The sequence below is a fragment of the Rhinoraja longicauda genome, chromosome 15 (assembly GCF_053455715.1).
Source record: "Rhinoraja longicauda isolate Sanriku21f chromosome 15, sRhiLon1.1, whole genome shotgun sequence".
Lineage (NCBI taxonomy): Eukaryota > Metazoa > Chordata > Chondrichthyes > Rajiformes > Arhynchobatidae > Rhinoraja > Rhinoraja longicauda.
Window position 1 is genome coordinate 46,497,975 of NC_135967.1, and position 15,864 is coordinate 46,513,838.

A 15,864-nucleotide genomic window follows, 5' to 3' on the forward strand; every position below is an offset into this window, starting at 1 on the left:
AGGATAGTCCAAGAGTCACCAAAGAGGTATGTAGGTTAATTGGCTTGGCAAAATGTTTAAAGAAATTGTCCCTAGGGTGTAGGATCGCTGGGCGGCACGGACCCGGTGGGCCGAAGGGCCTGTTTCCGCGCTGTATCTCTAAATCTAAATTTAAAAAAAGGAGGTAGATGGTAGTTCAGCACTGCTCTCTGGTTGTGGTTGGATGATTCAGTTGCCTGATAACAGCTGGGAAGAAACTGTCCCTGAATCTGGAGGTGTGCGTTTTCACACTTCTGTACCTCATGCCTGATGGGACAGGGGAGAAGAGGGAGTGGCCGGGGTGCGACTGGTCCTTGATTATGCCGCTGGCCTTGCCGAGGCAGGGTGAGGTGTAGATGGAGCCATTGGAAGGGAGGTTGGTTTGTGTGATGGTCTGGGCTGCGTCCACAATTCGCTGCAATTTCTTGTGGTCTTGGATGGAGCTGTTCCCAAACCAAGCTGTGATGCATTGTGATAAAATGCTTTCCATGGTGCACCTCTGGAAGTTGGTGAGAGTTGTTGGGGACCTGCCAAACCTCCTAAGCCTTCTAAGGAAGTAGAGGCGTTGGCGTGCATTCTTGGTCGTTGCTTCAATGCCGGTGGTCCAGGAGAGGTTCTCAGTGATGTTGACTCCTAGGAATCTGAAGTTCGTACCTACTCATTCTGTTTTGTAAAGCTGTTTTCAAAATCACAAATGCAAAAAATTATGCTTCCAAAATATCAAATGTGTTTGAAACAATTTTAGTTTAGTTTAGTTTAGAGATGCAGTGTGAAAACAGGCCCTTCGGCCCACCGAGTCCACGCCGACCAGCGATCCCCGCACACTAACACTATCCTACACACACTGGGGACAATTTACATTTATACCAAGCCAATTAACCTGCAAACCTGGAGGTCTTTGGAGTGTGGGAGGAAACCGAAGATCTCGGGGAAAACCCACGCGGGTCACGGGGAGAACGTACAAACTCTGTACAGACAGCGCCCGTAGTCGGGATCGAACCCGGGTCTCTGGAACTGTAAGCGCTATAAGGCAGCAACTCTACCGCTGCGCCACCGTGCCGCCCTATCACAGCACGGAAAAAGCAATCCATCTCCATCTGGTACACAGATTCCTCAAGTTCGTATCCTCTTTCAAATGCATGAAACAATTAATCTAAAAGTGGGTGAAGATATGTCGTAATGATGATACCTCAATCCCTTCAATGTCAACATACATGTAAGATGGACACAGAATGCTGGAGTAACTCAGCAGGACAGGCAGCATCTCTGGATAGAAGGAACGGGTGACATTTCGGGTGGAGGCCCTTCTTCATCCTCGCGCCGCCTGCCCAAACACCGGGAGGCCGAGATTGCCACGGCAACAAGGAGCAGCACCAACATCCTTCCTTCTTCAACGTACATGTAACCCGGGATGGCAGGACTTTCATATGAAGAAAGACTGGATAGACTCGGCTTGTACTTGCTGGAATTTAGAAGATTGAGGGGGGATCTTATAGAAACTTACAAAATTCTTAAGGGGTTGGACAGGCTAGATGAAGGGAGATTGTTCCCGATGTTGGGGAAGTCCAGAACAAGGGGTCACAGTTTAAGGATAAGGGGGAAGTCTTTTAGGACCGAGATGAGAACGTTTCTTTTCACACAGAGAATGGTGAATCTGTGGAATTCTCTGCCACAGAAGGTAGTTGAGGCCAGTTCATTGTCTATATTTAAGAGGGAGTTAGATATGGCCCTTGTGGCTAAAGGGTTCAGTGGGTATGGAGAGAAGGCAGGTACGGGATACTGAGTTGGATGATCAGCCATGATCATATTGAATGGCGGTGCAGGCTCGAAGGGCCGAATGGCCTACTCCTGCACCTATTTTTTATGTTTCTATGTTTCTATGAAACATAAACTTTCACCACAGTTTTTTTTAATTAACCTGGATTGACACCAACAGGTAAACTAACATTCAAATCCCTGCTTTTAGTTTAGAGATACAGCACGGAAACAGGCCCTTCGGCCCACAGAGACCGTGCCGACCACCAATCCCCGCACACTAACGCTACCCTAGGGCGGCACGGTGGCGCAGCGGTAGAGTTGCTGCCTTACAGTGAATGCAGCGACCTGGGTTCGATCCCGACTACAGGTGCTGTCTGTACGGAGTTTGTACGTTCTCCCCGTGACCTGCGTGGGTTTTGTCCGAGATCTTCGGTTTCCTCCCACACTCCAAAAACGTACAGGTATGTAGGTTAATTGGCTTGGTAAATGTCAACATTGTCCCTAGTGGGTGTGGAATAGTGTTAATATGCGGGGATCGCTGGTCGACGCGGACCCGGTGGGCCGAAGGGCCTGTTTCCGCGCTGTATCTCTAAACTAAACTAAACTAAACTAAACTCCTCTGGACCCTCTCCAATGCTAGCACATCCTTCCTCAGATATGGAGGATAAGATTGAATACCTCCTCCACAGGCACACTCCCACCTGCACCCTCCGCTCTGCCGCTGCCAATCTCCTATCCCCCCACATCCGGACTAAACTCAGATCCTGGGGGGACAGGGCTTTCTCCATCGCTGCTCCCACCCTATGGAACTCACTACCCCAAACCGTTAGAGACTCCCCCACACTCACCACATTCAAAACATCGCTGAAGTCCCACCTGTTCAGTACTGCCTTCAACCACTGAAGGTCACCTCACCTACTGTCTCCTTTCTCTGTTCATTTATTTATTTACTTATTTATCTATTTATTAATTTCCCTATGTTCTCTAAATCTCTGTAAAGCGTCTTTGAGTATATGAAAAGCGCTATATAAATAAAATGTATTATTATTATTATTATTAATACTGGTCACTGGAGCTGTGAGACAGCACACCAAGTCATTTAGTTGGTGACTTGGAGTTAGTTCCAAGTTTTAATAAATCATCTATATTACTTACAAATCTCCCTATATTACAGCCTATCAGCCACAGTGTCAGACACAGTATATCAGGCAACTGAACCAACCTGACAACAACTAGAGAGCGGTCCTGGGCTACCATCTGCCTCATTGGAGACCCTTAGACTATCTTTGATTGGGCCTTACTGGCTTTATCTTGCACTAAACGTTAATCACGTTATTCCCTTTGACATGTACCTGTGCACTGCGGACGTATTGTCTTTCCGCTGATAGACACAAAAGGCTGGAGTGACTCAGCGAGTGAGGCAGCATCTCTGGAGAATAGACGACATTTCTGGTTGGGGCCCTTCTTCAGACTAAGAGTTTGAGGAAACGGAAACAAGAGATGTAGATGGACAAACGAATGGAAGATATGCGGAAAGTAACGATAAAACTCAGGACCATTTCTGCTGACTGGTTAGTTCAATTAGTTTGTTCAATTACTCTGAAGAAGGGCATCTGTTCCAGATGCTACGATCAGGCAAACGCCTCCCCTGTCACGCTGTGAAAACGGAGAGGATGAGACGGAGTTTCTTCCCACAGGCCATCAGGACTGTTAACGTTTATAACTCCAGAGACTACATTTTTGTCTACACTATAGTAACTTATTAACTTTATTTATATGCTGTAACTGTAATTCTTTTTTGTGCACAATTCGCAGGCATTGCCACTTTCATTTCACTGCACATCGTGTATGTGTATGTGACAAATAAACTTGACTTGACCCAAAACGTCACCCATTCCTTCTCTCCTGTGATGCTGCCTGACCTGCTGAGTTACTCCAGCATTTTGTGAAATAAATACCTTCGATTTGTACCAGCATCTGCAGTTATTTTCTTACAGTTCAATGAGTTTAGTTTATCGTCACGTGTACCGAGGTACAGTGAAAAGCTTTTGTTGCATGCTAACCGGTCAGCGGAAAGATGATACCTGATGAGTTGACAATCGAGCCATTGACAGTGTACAGATGCATGATAAGGGAATATTTAAACGTGTGGAGTGATTGTGGAGTGATTGTAATATGTGACGGGAGATCTGCTTCTGTGGGCGCCATCTTGGAAGCAATCTCTTCCATGCCACAAGTAAACAACCAGCACAGTTGGCACACGACAAAAAGCTTTTCCCTGTCCACGTGACAGTAAACTAAACTCAAACTCAAATATCAGTCATTGAAGTTAAACTGTAATCCTATTACACGGCTGTCAAGAACTCTGGAACAAAACAGTCTCCATGGCAACGATTTTGGAGAGTCGAAGAGTGATACGGCGTGGAAACAGGTCCTTCGGCCCAACTTGCCCACACCGGCCAACATGACCCAGCTACACACATAAAGCTGGAGAAACTCAGCGGGACAGGCAGCATCTCTGGAGGGAAGGAATGGGTGATGTTTTGGGTCAAGACCCTTCTTCAGACTGTATGTTCTTCAGACTGTATGCCTGAAGTATATTCAAGGTATGTCCCAGCTACACTAGTCTCAGCTGCCTGTATTTGGTCCATATCCCTCCAAATCAGTCCTATCCATGTACCTGTCTAACAGTTTCTTCATCGTTGGAATAGTACCAGCCTCAACTACCTCCTCTGACAACTCGTTCCATACACCCACCACCCTCTGTGTTAAAAAGCTACCCCTCAGATTCCAATGAAATCTTTTCCCCTTCCTCTGCTAAACCCATGTCCTCTGCTCCCCGATTCCCCTCCTCTGGGTGTGATGCTTGTGGGAGCCAGCGTTCCTTTATTCCGCCCCGATAATCCCAATGAGATTCAAACGAGATGCTGGCCGAGAACTAATCAATGTCAATCACAGTGGCATGTCAATCTGGTGGCAGCCTTACAGCGAATGCAGCGTCGGAGACCCGGGTTCGATCCCGACTATGGGCGCCGTCTGTACGGAGTTTGTACGTTCTCCCCGTGACCTGCGTGGGTTTTCTCCGAGATCTTCGGTTTCCTCCCACATCCCAAAGTTTGTAGGTTAATTGGTTTGGTAAATGTAAAAATTGTCCCTAGTGGGTGTAGGACAGTGTTAATGTGCGGGGATCGCTGGTCGGCGCGGACCCGGTGGGCTGAAAGGGCCTGTTTCCTCGCTGTATCTCTAAACTAAACTAAACTAAACTAACCACCTTGGCAGTAATTAGGTTCAGTCCACACAGACCATCCAATAATCTCCAGGTCAAGGTAATAGTGTATGACTGGTTCCTTTGGTTGTTTTCCAAGTCTCTAAAATTAACTATTTTGTTTTAATATCCTTCCCACAGTCAAATTAGCAGTTTGCCACATGTGTGGCGAGATCGCAGTTTCGGCGCTGTCTCCTAACAAATAACAGGGCTGCTACCAGGCGTTCCATGAATCCAATGGGGCGCTTAGGAAATTTGCTCCTTTTATGGGGTGTGATATTGGGATTTAACCTTTCATCCACAGCCTCGAAACGTTCATACTTTCCATTGAGGAAGTGCAGCTAAGGTTCACCAGACTTCAGCAGGGCTTTGTGTGTAAAGAATGGAACTGCAGATGCTGGTTTAAACCGAAGATGGACACAAAAAGCTCAGCGGGTCGGGCAGCATCTCGGGAGAGAAGGAATGGGTGGCGTTTCGGGTCGAGAACCCGCCTTCAGACCGCAAGGGCTTTGGCAGATTGAGGGAGATTGTGAGGGGAACTGTAGATGCTGGAAACCTGAGCAAAGCACAAAGTGCTGGAGTAACTCAGCGGGTCTGGCAGCATCTTAGTTTAGTTTAGTTTAGTTTAGAGATACAGCGTGGAGGCAGGCCCATCGGCCCACCGAGTCCGTGCCGCCCAGCGATCCCCGCACGCTAACACTATCCTACACACACTGGGGACAATTTACATTTAGAGGAAGCCAATTAACCTATAAATCTGTACGTCTTTGGAGTGTGGGAGGAAACCGGAACACCCGAAGAAAAGCCACGCAGGTCACGGGGAGAACGTACAAACTCCGTACAGACAGCGCCCGTAATCGGGATCAAACCGGGTCTCTGGCGCTGTGAGGCAGCCACTCTACCACTGCGCCATCGCGGAGAGAATGGACAGGTGACGATTCAGGTCGGGGCCCTTCTTCAGACCACTCTTCGGAACGATTAAAGGCAACTAGCTCCGTGTTGACTCAAGTTTAGAAGCATGACCACATTGAAACACACTTCAAGAATGTTTAATTGTCATATGTACCGAAAACGGAACGATTAAATTCGTACCTGCGGCAGCACAACAGGTCTGTAAACACAGGACTCATAGATAACAGAATGAACAAAATAAATTAAATTAATTTGAAAAGCCATTATTATTGCAAAAGTCCTTCGTGGAACCAACACAGTCCGTAGTTAATTCCCAGAATGGCGGGACTGTCATACGTTGAAAGACTGGAGCGACTAGGCTTGTATACATTGGAAGTTAGAAGGATGAGAGGGGATCTTATCGAAACATATAAGATTATTTTTAAGGGGTTGGACACGTTAGTGGCAGGAAACATGTTCCCAATGTTGGGGGAGTCCAGAACAAGGGGCCACAGTTTAAGAATAAGGGGTAGGCCATTTAGAACTGAGATGAGGAAAAACTTTTTCAGTCAGAGAGTTGTGAATCTGTGGAATTCTCTGCCTCAGAAGGCAGTGGAGGCCAATTCTCTGAATGCATTCAAGAGAGAGCTGGATAGAGCTCTTAAGGATAGCGGAGTCAGCGGGTATGGGGAGAAGGCAGGAATGGGGTACTGATTGAGAATGATCAGCCATGATCACATTGAATGGTGGTGCTGGCTCGAAGGGCCGAATGGCCTCCTCCTGCACCTATTGTCTATTGTCTATTGTCTATAGTTCATAGTTTAGTGTTTGCGATGTTCCAGAGCCTGTTGGGACGGAGTTGTTCCTGAACCGGGTTTTCAGGCTCCTGTGCTTTCTTCCCGATGGCAGGAGTGAGATGAGAGTGTGGCCAGGGTGGTGTGGGGTCTCTGATGATGCCGGCTGCCTTTTTGAGGCAGCGACTCCCGTAGACCCCTTCGATGGTGGGGAGGTCAGTACCCGTGATGGACCGGGCAGTGTTCACCACCTTTTCTAATCTCCTTCATTCCTGGGGGCTGTCTGTACGGAGTTTGTACGTTCTCCCCATGACCTGCGTGGGTTTTCTCCGAGATCTTCAGTTTCCTCCCACACTCCAAAGACGTACAGGTTTGTAGGTTGATTGGCTTGGTATAAATGTAAATTGTCCCTAGTGTGTGTGGGATAGTGTTAATGTGCGGGGATTGCTGGTCGTGGCGGACTCGGTGGGCCGAAGTGACTGATTCCGCGCTGTATCTCTACACTAAACTAAACTGAGAAGGTGGTGAATGAAATAACAAATCAGCCAGGGTTATTTTGAATGCTGTGCATTCCCCAATATACAGTGAAAACTTTGCAGAAGTGCTATCTAGTCATATCATAGCGTACAATCAAGCCATGCATTTGTACAACAGGTAGGGCAAAGAAAAGAATACCTAGGGTACAGAATCCAGTGTTGCAGAGTGAAGGGGTTACAGTTCCCAAGAAAGAGCAGTTTTTAAAAAGTGCGATTTGGTAGGTTGGAAGATCGGAACTACGCTCTTACTTGAAAATCAAAGAGCTGCTGGATATCAAATATAGGAACTGGGAATATTAGAAATACTCAGTGACTCAGTCAGCGTCTGTGGATGGAGGAACAGGGTTAATGGTACAAGTGGAAGAGCCTTTGTCCGAAGATAGACACAAAATGCTGGAGAGATTCAGTGGGACCGGCAGTATCTACGGAGAGAAGGAATGGGTGACGTTTCTGTCCGGCTGTGTTTCTCCTGCACTTTGTGTCTTTCTATGGTTTAAACCAGCACCTGCAGTTCCTTCCTACTCAGACCCTCAGTCGGGCTGATTCTGTTGGTAGCATGCTCCGGTTTCCTCCCACGCTGCAGAGGCCTGCGTGTTTGTAGGTTAATTGGACTCTGTAAAGTGCCCCTCGTGTGGCGGGAGTGGAAGGGAAAAACATAGAACTCGTGTGAGTGGGAGATTGATAGTTGGCGTGGGCTCGCTGGGACAAAGGGCTTAACTCCATGCTGTTTAACTAAACTAGGGAATGGCACAGTGGTACAGCGGTAGAGTTGCTGCTTCACAGCACCAGAGACCTGGGTTTGATCCTGACTACGGGTGCTGTCTGTACGGAGTTTGCACGTTCTCCCTGTGACCACGTGGGTTTCCTCCGGGTGCTCCGGTTTCTTCCCACACTCCCAAACACATACAGGTTTGTAGCTTAATTGGCCTCTGTAAATTGTTAATTGTCCCCAGTGTGTAGGATAGTGCGAGTGTACTGAGCGATCTCTAGTCAGTGCGGACTCGAGGGGCCAAAGGGTTTGTTTCCACACTGTATCTGTAAAGTCTAAACTAATTAACTTTCAATATCATGGCCCCAAAATGAAAGGTATTTCCCAATGCCCAGTGTAAGAAAATAACTGCAGATGCTGGTACAAATCGAAGGTGTTTATTCACAAAATGCTGGAGTAACTCAGCAGGTCAGGCAGCATCTCAGGAGAGAAGGAATGGGTGACGTTTCGGGTCGAGACCCTTCTTCAGACCAATGCCCAGTGCACGTTTCTTCAGTTCAGTTTAGTGTACTGTCAAGTGTGTCGAGGTACAGTGAAAAGCTTTTGTTGCGTGCTAACCAGTCAGCGGAAAGACTATACATAATTTTTTTAAATATATATATCAAAAAATACTTTATTCCAGAAATAAATATTTACAAAACATTTCCCTTTCAAAACTCCATCCGACATTCCCAGAGGTTATTCATTCAATACAGATATTCATTGCCAAATTTATACAGAATCCTTTCCCTTATTTGGAGGGGTGTCTGCACCACACCCTGCCCCCCATGTCCAGCAGCGGAAGGACCCTAGACTGCGGTCGTCCCCCACAGAGCCTTGGCGTTGGCTGCACCGAGCCTCAGTGCGTCCCTCAGCACGTACTCCTGCAAGACTAATACATAATTACAATCGAGCCATTCACAGCGTACTGATACATGATAAGGGATTAACGTTTAGTGCAAGGTAAAGCCAGTAAAGTCTGATCAAGGATAGTCCGAGGGTCGCCAATGAGGTAGATAGTAGTTCCGGACTGCTCTCTGGTTGTGGTAGGATGATTCAGTTACCTGATAACAGCTGGGAAGAAACTGCCCCTGAATCTGGAGGTGTGCGTTTTCACACTTCTGTTCCTCTTGCCCGATGGGAGAGGGGAGAAGAGGGAGTGGCCGGGGTGAGACTGGTCCTTGATTATGCTGCTGGCTTTGCCGCAGTTTGAAGGTTTGGCATGCTGTATTTCTGGATTATTTGTCCAACCAATGTAAAAATGACAGACTATTGCAAAGAACTTAACAAAGGCGATTTGGGATTTGAAAAAAAAAAACCCATGTCTGGCGCAGCTGGGCGGGAGTGTGGAGAGATTGAACAAACCACAGGAAGTTTGAAAGGAAATATTACACACAGAGGAATGTAGGATCTGGAGTGAGCCATTCAGCCTCTTGTGTGCCTCTCACTACGTAATTACCTCATGGACCATTAACATCTCAGCTGCAACCACCGTGGTGACCCCCATACCCTCGACAAGCTACATTCCAACTTTCAACAGTTTCAGCCTCAACATATTTTGCCTCAGGGATCAAGAGTGGTTGGATCAAGAGTTCCGATTGCCACTAATCTTCATGCGGGGACTAACCCTGGCATCTTTAATCAAACTTTAGGCTTGTGATCCAGCCCCCATTTGTTCCAAAGGTCAGAGATAGGTTTCTCCCGATCCTTGATCCATCCGACCAGTCCTGAACTAGTATCTGCCTCAGATTGACACTCCCTCTTCTCCCCTCTCCCATCGGGCAAGAGGTACAGAAGTGTAAAAACGCACACCTCCAGATTCTTCCCGGCTGTTATCAGGCAACTGAACCATCCTACCATAACCAGTGAGCAGTCCTGAACTACTATCTACCTCATTGGTGACCCTCGGACTATCCTTGATCGGACTTTGCTGGCTTTACCTTGCACTAAACGTTATTCCCTTCTCGTGTGTCTATTTACTTCGGATTGGCTCAATTGTAATCATGTGTTGTCGTTCCGCTGACTGGGTAGCAGGCGGACAAAAAGCTTTTCACTGTACCTCGGCACATGTGGCAATAAACTAAACTGAACTGAACCTGATCATTTCTTTAACTTTATCATTCCACTCTGAAGATGGGTCCCGACCCGAAATGTTGCTTATCCATGCACTCCTGAGATGCTGCCTGACCTGTGCAGGAAGGAACTGCAGACGAGGATTTAAACCGGACATAGACACAAAATGTTGGAGTAACTCAGCAGGTCAGGCAGCATCTCTGGCGAGAAGGAATGGGTGACGTTTCGGGTCGAGACCCTTCTGCAGAATTCTTCATACCATGCTGTCTGACCCGCTGGGTTACTCCAGCACTTTGCCATCTCCTCATTCCTTTAACTACGCCACCTCCAGCCATTCTAACGCCACAGTTAGATAATGCCTGGATTTTTATTCATCCACAGAATGAAAAGGTCGTAGGCAATACTGACATTTATTACCATTCTCTAAATTCCCCAGAGCTCAGGAGACCATCACAGGTTGGAAGTCGTTGTGCACTAGTTTAGATTAGTTTAGTTTAGTTTAGTTTTGGTTAGTTTAGTTTAGTTTAGTTTACTTTAGCCACAGCGGGACAGTGGTGCAGCGGTAGAGTTGCTGCCTTACAGCGCCAGAGACCCGGGTTCGATCCCGACTGTACGTTCTCCCCGTGACCTGCGTGGGTTTTCTCCGGGTGCTCCAGTTCCTCCCACGTTCCAAAGACGTGCAGGTTACTAGGTTAATTGGCTTGGTAAAATTGTAAATAGTGTGCGCAGGAGAGTGCTAGTGTGCGGGGATCACTGGTCGGCATGGACTCGGTGGGCCGAAGGGCCTGTTTCCGCACTGTATCTCTAAGCTACACTAGTTTAGTTTAGTTTAATTTCCATTATCATCACGGGTAGGTTGGAATATTTTTTCCCTGAAGAAAAATGGCCAACCGCACAGGTTTTCTTTTGATAAACTGGTGGTTTATGTAAATAACAAGGTGCTGGTTTCACTCAGCGGGTCAGGCAGCATCTGTGGTCAACACGGATAGGTGATGTTTCAGGTTGGGACCCTTCTTCAGACTGGGGGTCTCGTGATTACCGTCATTAGTTTTGATTTTTAATTTCAGAGTTAGTTAGTGGCTTGATGTTAAAAACTATTCCCTTGTCAGGGTGGGATTGAATGCCATGTCTCTGGGAAAATACTATTCAGTTTCATTTTAGTTTATTGTCACGTGTACTGAGGTACAGTGAAAAGCTTTTGTTGCGTGCGAACCAGTCAACGGAAAGACAATACACGATTACAATTGATCCATTTACAGTATACAGATACATGATAAGGGAATAACGTTTAGTGCAAGGTAAAGCCAGCAAAGTCCGTTCAAGGATAGTCCGAGGGTCATCAATGAGCTAGATAGTAGGTTAGGACCGCTCTCTGGTTGTGATAGGATGATTCAGTTACTTTAGTTTAGCGCGGAAACAGGCCCTTTCGGCCCACCGGGACCGCGTCGACCACCCACCAGGGACAATTATTACATTTGCCCAGCCAATTAACCAACAAACCTGCACGTCTTTGGAGTGTGGGAGGAAACCGAAGATCTCGGAGAAAACCCACGCAGGTCACGGGGAGAACGTACAAACTCCGTACAGGCGGCACGTAGTCAAGAGCGTAGTCAGGATCGAACCTAAGTCTCCGGCGCTGCATTCGCTGTAAGGCAGCAACTCAACCGCTGCGCCACCGTGCCGACCCAAAACTTCAGTTTTCCACACTGTAACTCCGCCCCAGAAACCCCATTTGATTTTAGATTTAGATTTAGAGATACAGCGCGGAAACAGGCCCTTCGGCCCACCAGGTCCGTGCCGCCCAGCGATCCACGCACATTAACACTATCTTACACCCACTAGGGACAAGTTTTTTAATATTTATTTATTTATTTATTACATTTGCCCAGCCAATTAACCTATATACCTGTACGTCTTTGGAGGTACCTGTAACTTGATAACAGCTGGGAAGAAACTGTCCCTGAATCTGGAGGTATGCGTTTTCACACTTCTGTACCTTTTTGCCTGGTGGGAGAGGGGAGGAGAGGGGAGGAGAGGGGAGGAGAGGGAGTGGCTGGGGGTGCTAGACCAGTTACCCTGATCGGACAGTCCACGGTGGACTAACTCCTTCGGGCTTGGCCGCGGGGAGAGCAGGTGAGCGGTCAGATAAACGGGAGGAAAGAGACCGGCGCTTGGAGAAGACCGGGCGGTAAAGCAGAAGGGCCTTTCAAAATTAAGTGGATCATGAAGGGACCTATCAACAGGGAGAGCGAGTTTGCCTTCAAGTGATGAGGGATTTATGGGCTGACATAAAGTTCCCATTGTGAAGCTGGAATTGTGGTGTGTGTTTACCGGGCTGCTGAGGGATATTTAGTTGGCGCAGGCAGACTCCTGGTCACCATAAACAGCCACCTCTCTTTCGACAAGAGCAGGGAGCCTCAGAGTGTGTGTTCGGTTTCCTTTTATTTAATTTCCATTATATCTGCACAGTGGCGCAGCTGGTAGTGCTGCTGCCTCACAGCGCCGGAGACCCGGGCTTGATCCTGTCAGAGAGTTGTAGAGAGATACAGCACGGAAACAGGCCCTTCGGCCCACACCGACCGACATGTCCCAGCTACACTAGTCCCACCTGCCCCAAGCTTGGTCCATACCCGTCCAAACTCGTCCTATCCATGTACCTGTCTAACTGTTCTTAAACGTTGGGATAGTCCCAGCCTCAACTACCTCCTCCGGCAGCTTGTTCCATGCACCCACAACCCTCTGTGTGAAAAAGTTACCCCTCAGATTCCGATGTCTTATCGAAACGTATAAGATTATTAAGGGGTTGGACACGTTAGAGGCCAGAAACATGTTCCCAATGTTGGGGGAGTCCAGAACAAGGGGCCACAGTTTAAGAATAAGAGGTAGGCCATTTTGAACTGAGATGAGGAAAAACTTTTTCAGTCAGAGAGTTGTGAATCTGTGGAATTCTCTGCCTCAGAAGGCAATGGAGGCCAATTCTCTGAATGCATTCAAGAGAGAGCTGGATAGAGCTCTTAAGGTTAGTGGAGTCAGGGGGTATGGGGAGAAGGCAGGAACGGGGTACTGATTGAGAATGATCAGCCATGATCACATTGAATGGCGGTGCTGGCTCGACGGGCCGAATGGCCTCCTCCTGCACCTATTGTCTATTGTCCTTGTGTGGAGATTGCACGTTCTCCCTGTGATCATGTGGGTTTCCTCTGGGTGCTCTGGTTTCCTCCAGCATCCAGGAGACGTGTGGGTTTGTGGGATAATTGTGCTCCATTATTTTGCCAGGAGTCAAAGACTATTTTTTAGACTTTAGAGATACAGTGAGGAACCAGGACATGGGCCCACCGAGTCTGTGTTGACCAGAGATCCTCCTGTACACTAACACTATCCTACACACTAGGGACAATTTTACAACTTGCCGAAGCCAATTAACATATAAACGGGGCTATAAATTCATATAAATTCAGGAAACGTGGCTTCAAATGTTTCACACTAGGGCATCAGAGATGTCCTCATTCTTCAGGAAACGGGGCTTCCCCTCCTCCATTATAGATGAGGCTCTCACTAGGATCTCTTCTACATCCCGCAGCTCCGCTCTTGCTCCCCCTCCCCCCACTCGCAACAAGGACAGAATCCCCCTCGTTCTCACCTTCCACCCCACCAGCCAGCGGATCCAACAAATCATCCGCCAACATTTCCGTCACCTGCAACCGGGACTCCACTACTGGCCACATCTTCCCATCCCCTCCCCCCTCTGCGTTCCGCAGAGACCGCTCCCTCCGTAACTCCCTGGTCCACTCGTCCCTTCCTACCCAAACCACCCCATCCCCGGGCACTTTCCCCTGCAACCGCAGGAGATGCAACACCTGTCCCTTTACCTCCCCCCTCAACTCCATCCAAGGACCCAAACAGTCTTTCCAGGTGAGACTGAGGTTCACCTGCACCTCCTACAACCTCATCTATTGCATCCGCTGCTCTAGATGTCAACTTATTTACATCGGCGAAACCAAACGCAGGCTCGGCGATCGTTTCGATCAACACCTGCGCTCAGTCCGCCTTAACCAACCTGATCTCCCGGTGGCTGAGCACTTCAACTCCCCCTCCCACTCCCAGTCTGACCTTTCTGTCATGGGCCTCCTCCAGTGCCATAGTGAGGCCCGCCAGAAATTGGAGGGACAGCACCTCATATTTCACCTGGGCAGCTTGCAGCCCAGTGGTATGAACATTGACTTTTCCAACTTTAGATAGTTCCTCTATCCCTCTCTATCCCTCCCACTTCCCAGTTCTCTATCTTCCTGTCTCCACCTATATCTTTACTTTGTCCCGCCCCCCTGACATCAGTCTGAAGAAGGGTCTCGACCCGAAACGTCACCCATTCCTTCTCTCCAGAGATGCTGCCTGACCTGCTGAGTTACTCCAGCATTTTGAGAAATAAATACCTTCGATTTGTACCAGCATCTGCAGTTATGTTCATATCATATCATATATATACAGCCGGAAACAGGCCTTTTCGGCCCACCAAGTCCGTGCCGCCCAGTGATCCCCGCACATTAACACTATCCTACACCCACTAGGGACAATTTTTACATTTACCCAGCCAATTAACCTACATACCTGTACGTCTTTGGACGTATTTTCTTATGCAACATATAAACCTGTACATCTTTGGAGTGTGGGAGGAAACCGGGGCACCTGGAGAAAACCCACATGGTCACAGGGAGAATGTACAAACTTGGACGTGTGGTCAGGATCGAACCTGGGTCTCTGGTGCTGTGAGGCAGCGACTCTACCACTGCGCCACCGTGCCATCCTGTGGAATTATAGGTCATCGAGTCATATAGCATGGAAACAGGCCTTTCAGCCCAACTTGCCCATGCTGATCAAAATACCTCGTCTACATTAGTCCCACATGCCTGCGTTTGGCCCATATCCCTCTAAAACCTACCCTCCAACAACATCTTCACTAATGTGGCAGACTCAAAATGCTGGAGTAACTCAATGGGACGGGCAGCATCACTGGGTAGAAGGGATGGGTGACGTTTCGGGTCGAGACCCTACTTGGGGTCAGTCTGGGTTTTGCCAAGACAACTTGGGTCATCCTTCATTATAATCACAATCTCAACATTGAGGTCAGACTTCACTGCTTGAAGTAAATAAATTATTGTTCTTAAGTAGTGTTAGACTAGCAGTAGTTTCAAGGAGTTTGTAAGGTCTCCCCATGACCTGTGCGGGTTTTCTCCGGGTGCTCCGGTTTCTTCTCACACTCCAAAGACTTGCCGGTTTGTCGGTTAATTGGCTTCTGTAAATCGTCCCTCGTGTGTAGGATAGAACTAGTGTACAGGTGATCACTGGTCAGCGTGAACTCAGTGGGACGAAGGGCCTGTTTCCACACTGTATCTCTAAACTAAACTAAATTAAACTAAACAGTGGGTCAGGCAGCATCTCTGGAGAAACACGATGGGTGACGTTTCGGGTCGGGTTCCTTCTTCAGATCTTCTGAAGGTAGAAGTCACATGAGCAGAATTAGGCCATTCGACCCATCAAGTCTACTCTGCAATACAAGGAAATGGCAGACAAGTTGAACCGGTACTTTGGATCTGTCTTCACTGAGGAAGATACAAACAATCTCCCAGATGTTCTAGTGGCCAGAGATCCTAGGGTGATGGAGGAACTGAAGGAAATTCACATTAGGCAGGAAATGGTGTTGGGTAGACTGATGGGACTGAAGGCTGATAAATCCCCAGGGCCTGATGGTCTGCATCCCAGAGTATTTAAGGAGGTGGCTCTAGA

The 15,864-nt window shown here is 47.9% G+C and overlaps 1 long non-coding RNA gene across 2 annotated transcripts in view; it reads right to left on the reverse strand.

The window, feature by feature from the left end:
* Positions 1-488: 488 nt before the first annotated feature.
* LOC144600704 (uncharacterized) overlaps positions 489-15,864 on the reverse strand; it is a 58,628-nt gene continuing 43,252 nt past the window's right edge. Inside the window, exon 4 of one of the 2 annotated variants that reach the window (XR_013548170.1) lies at positions 489-694. This is a non-coding gene — a long non-coding RNA (uncharacterized LOC144600704). Of the gene's footprint in view, positions 695-8,654; positions 8,903-15,864 lie in introns of those variants that run through there. The other variant, XR_013548169.1, reaches the window with a different exon arrangement.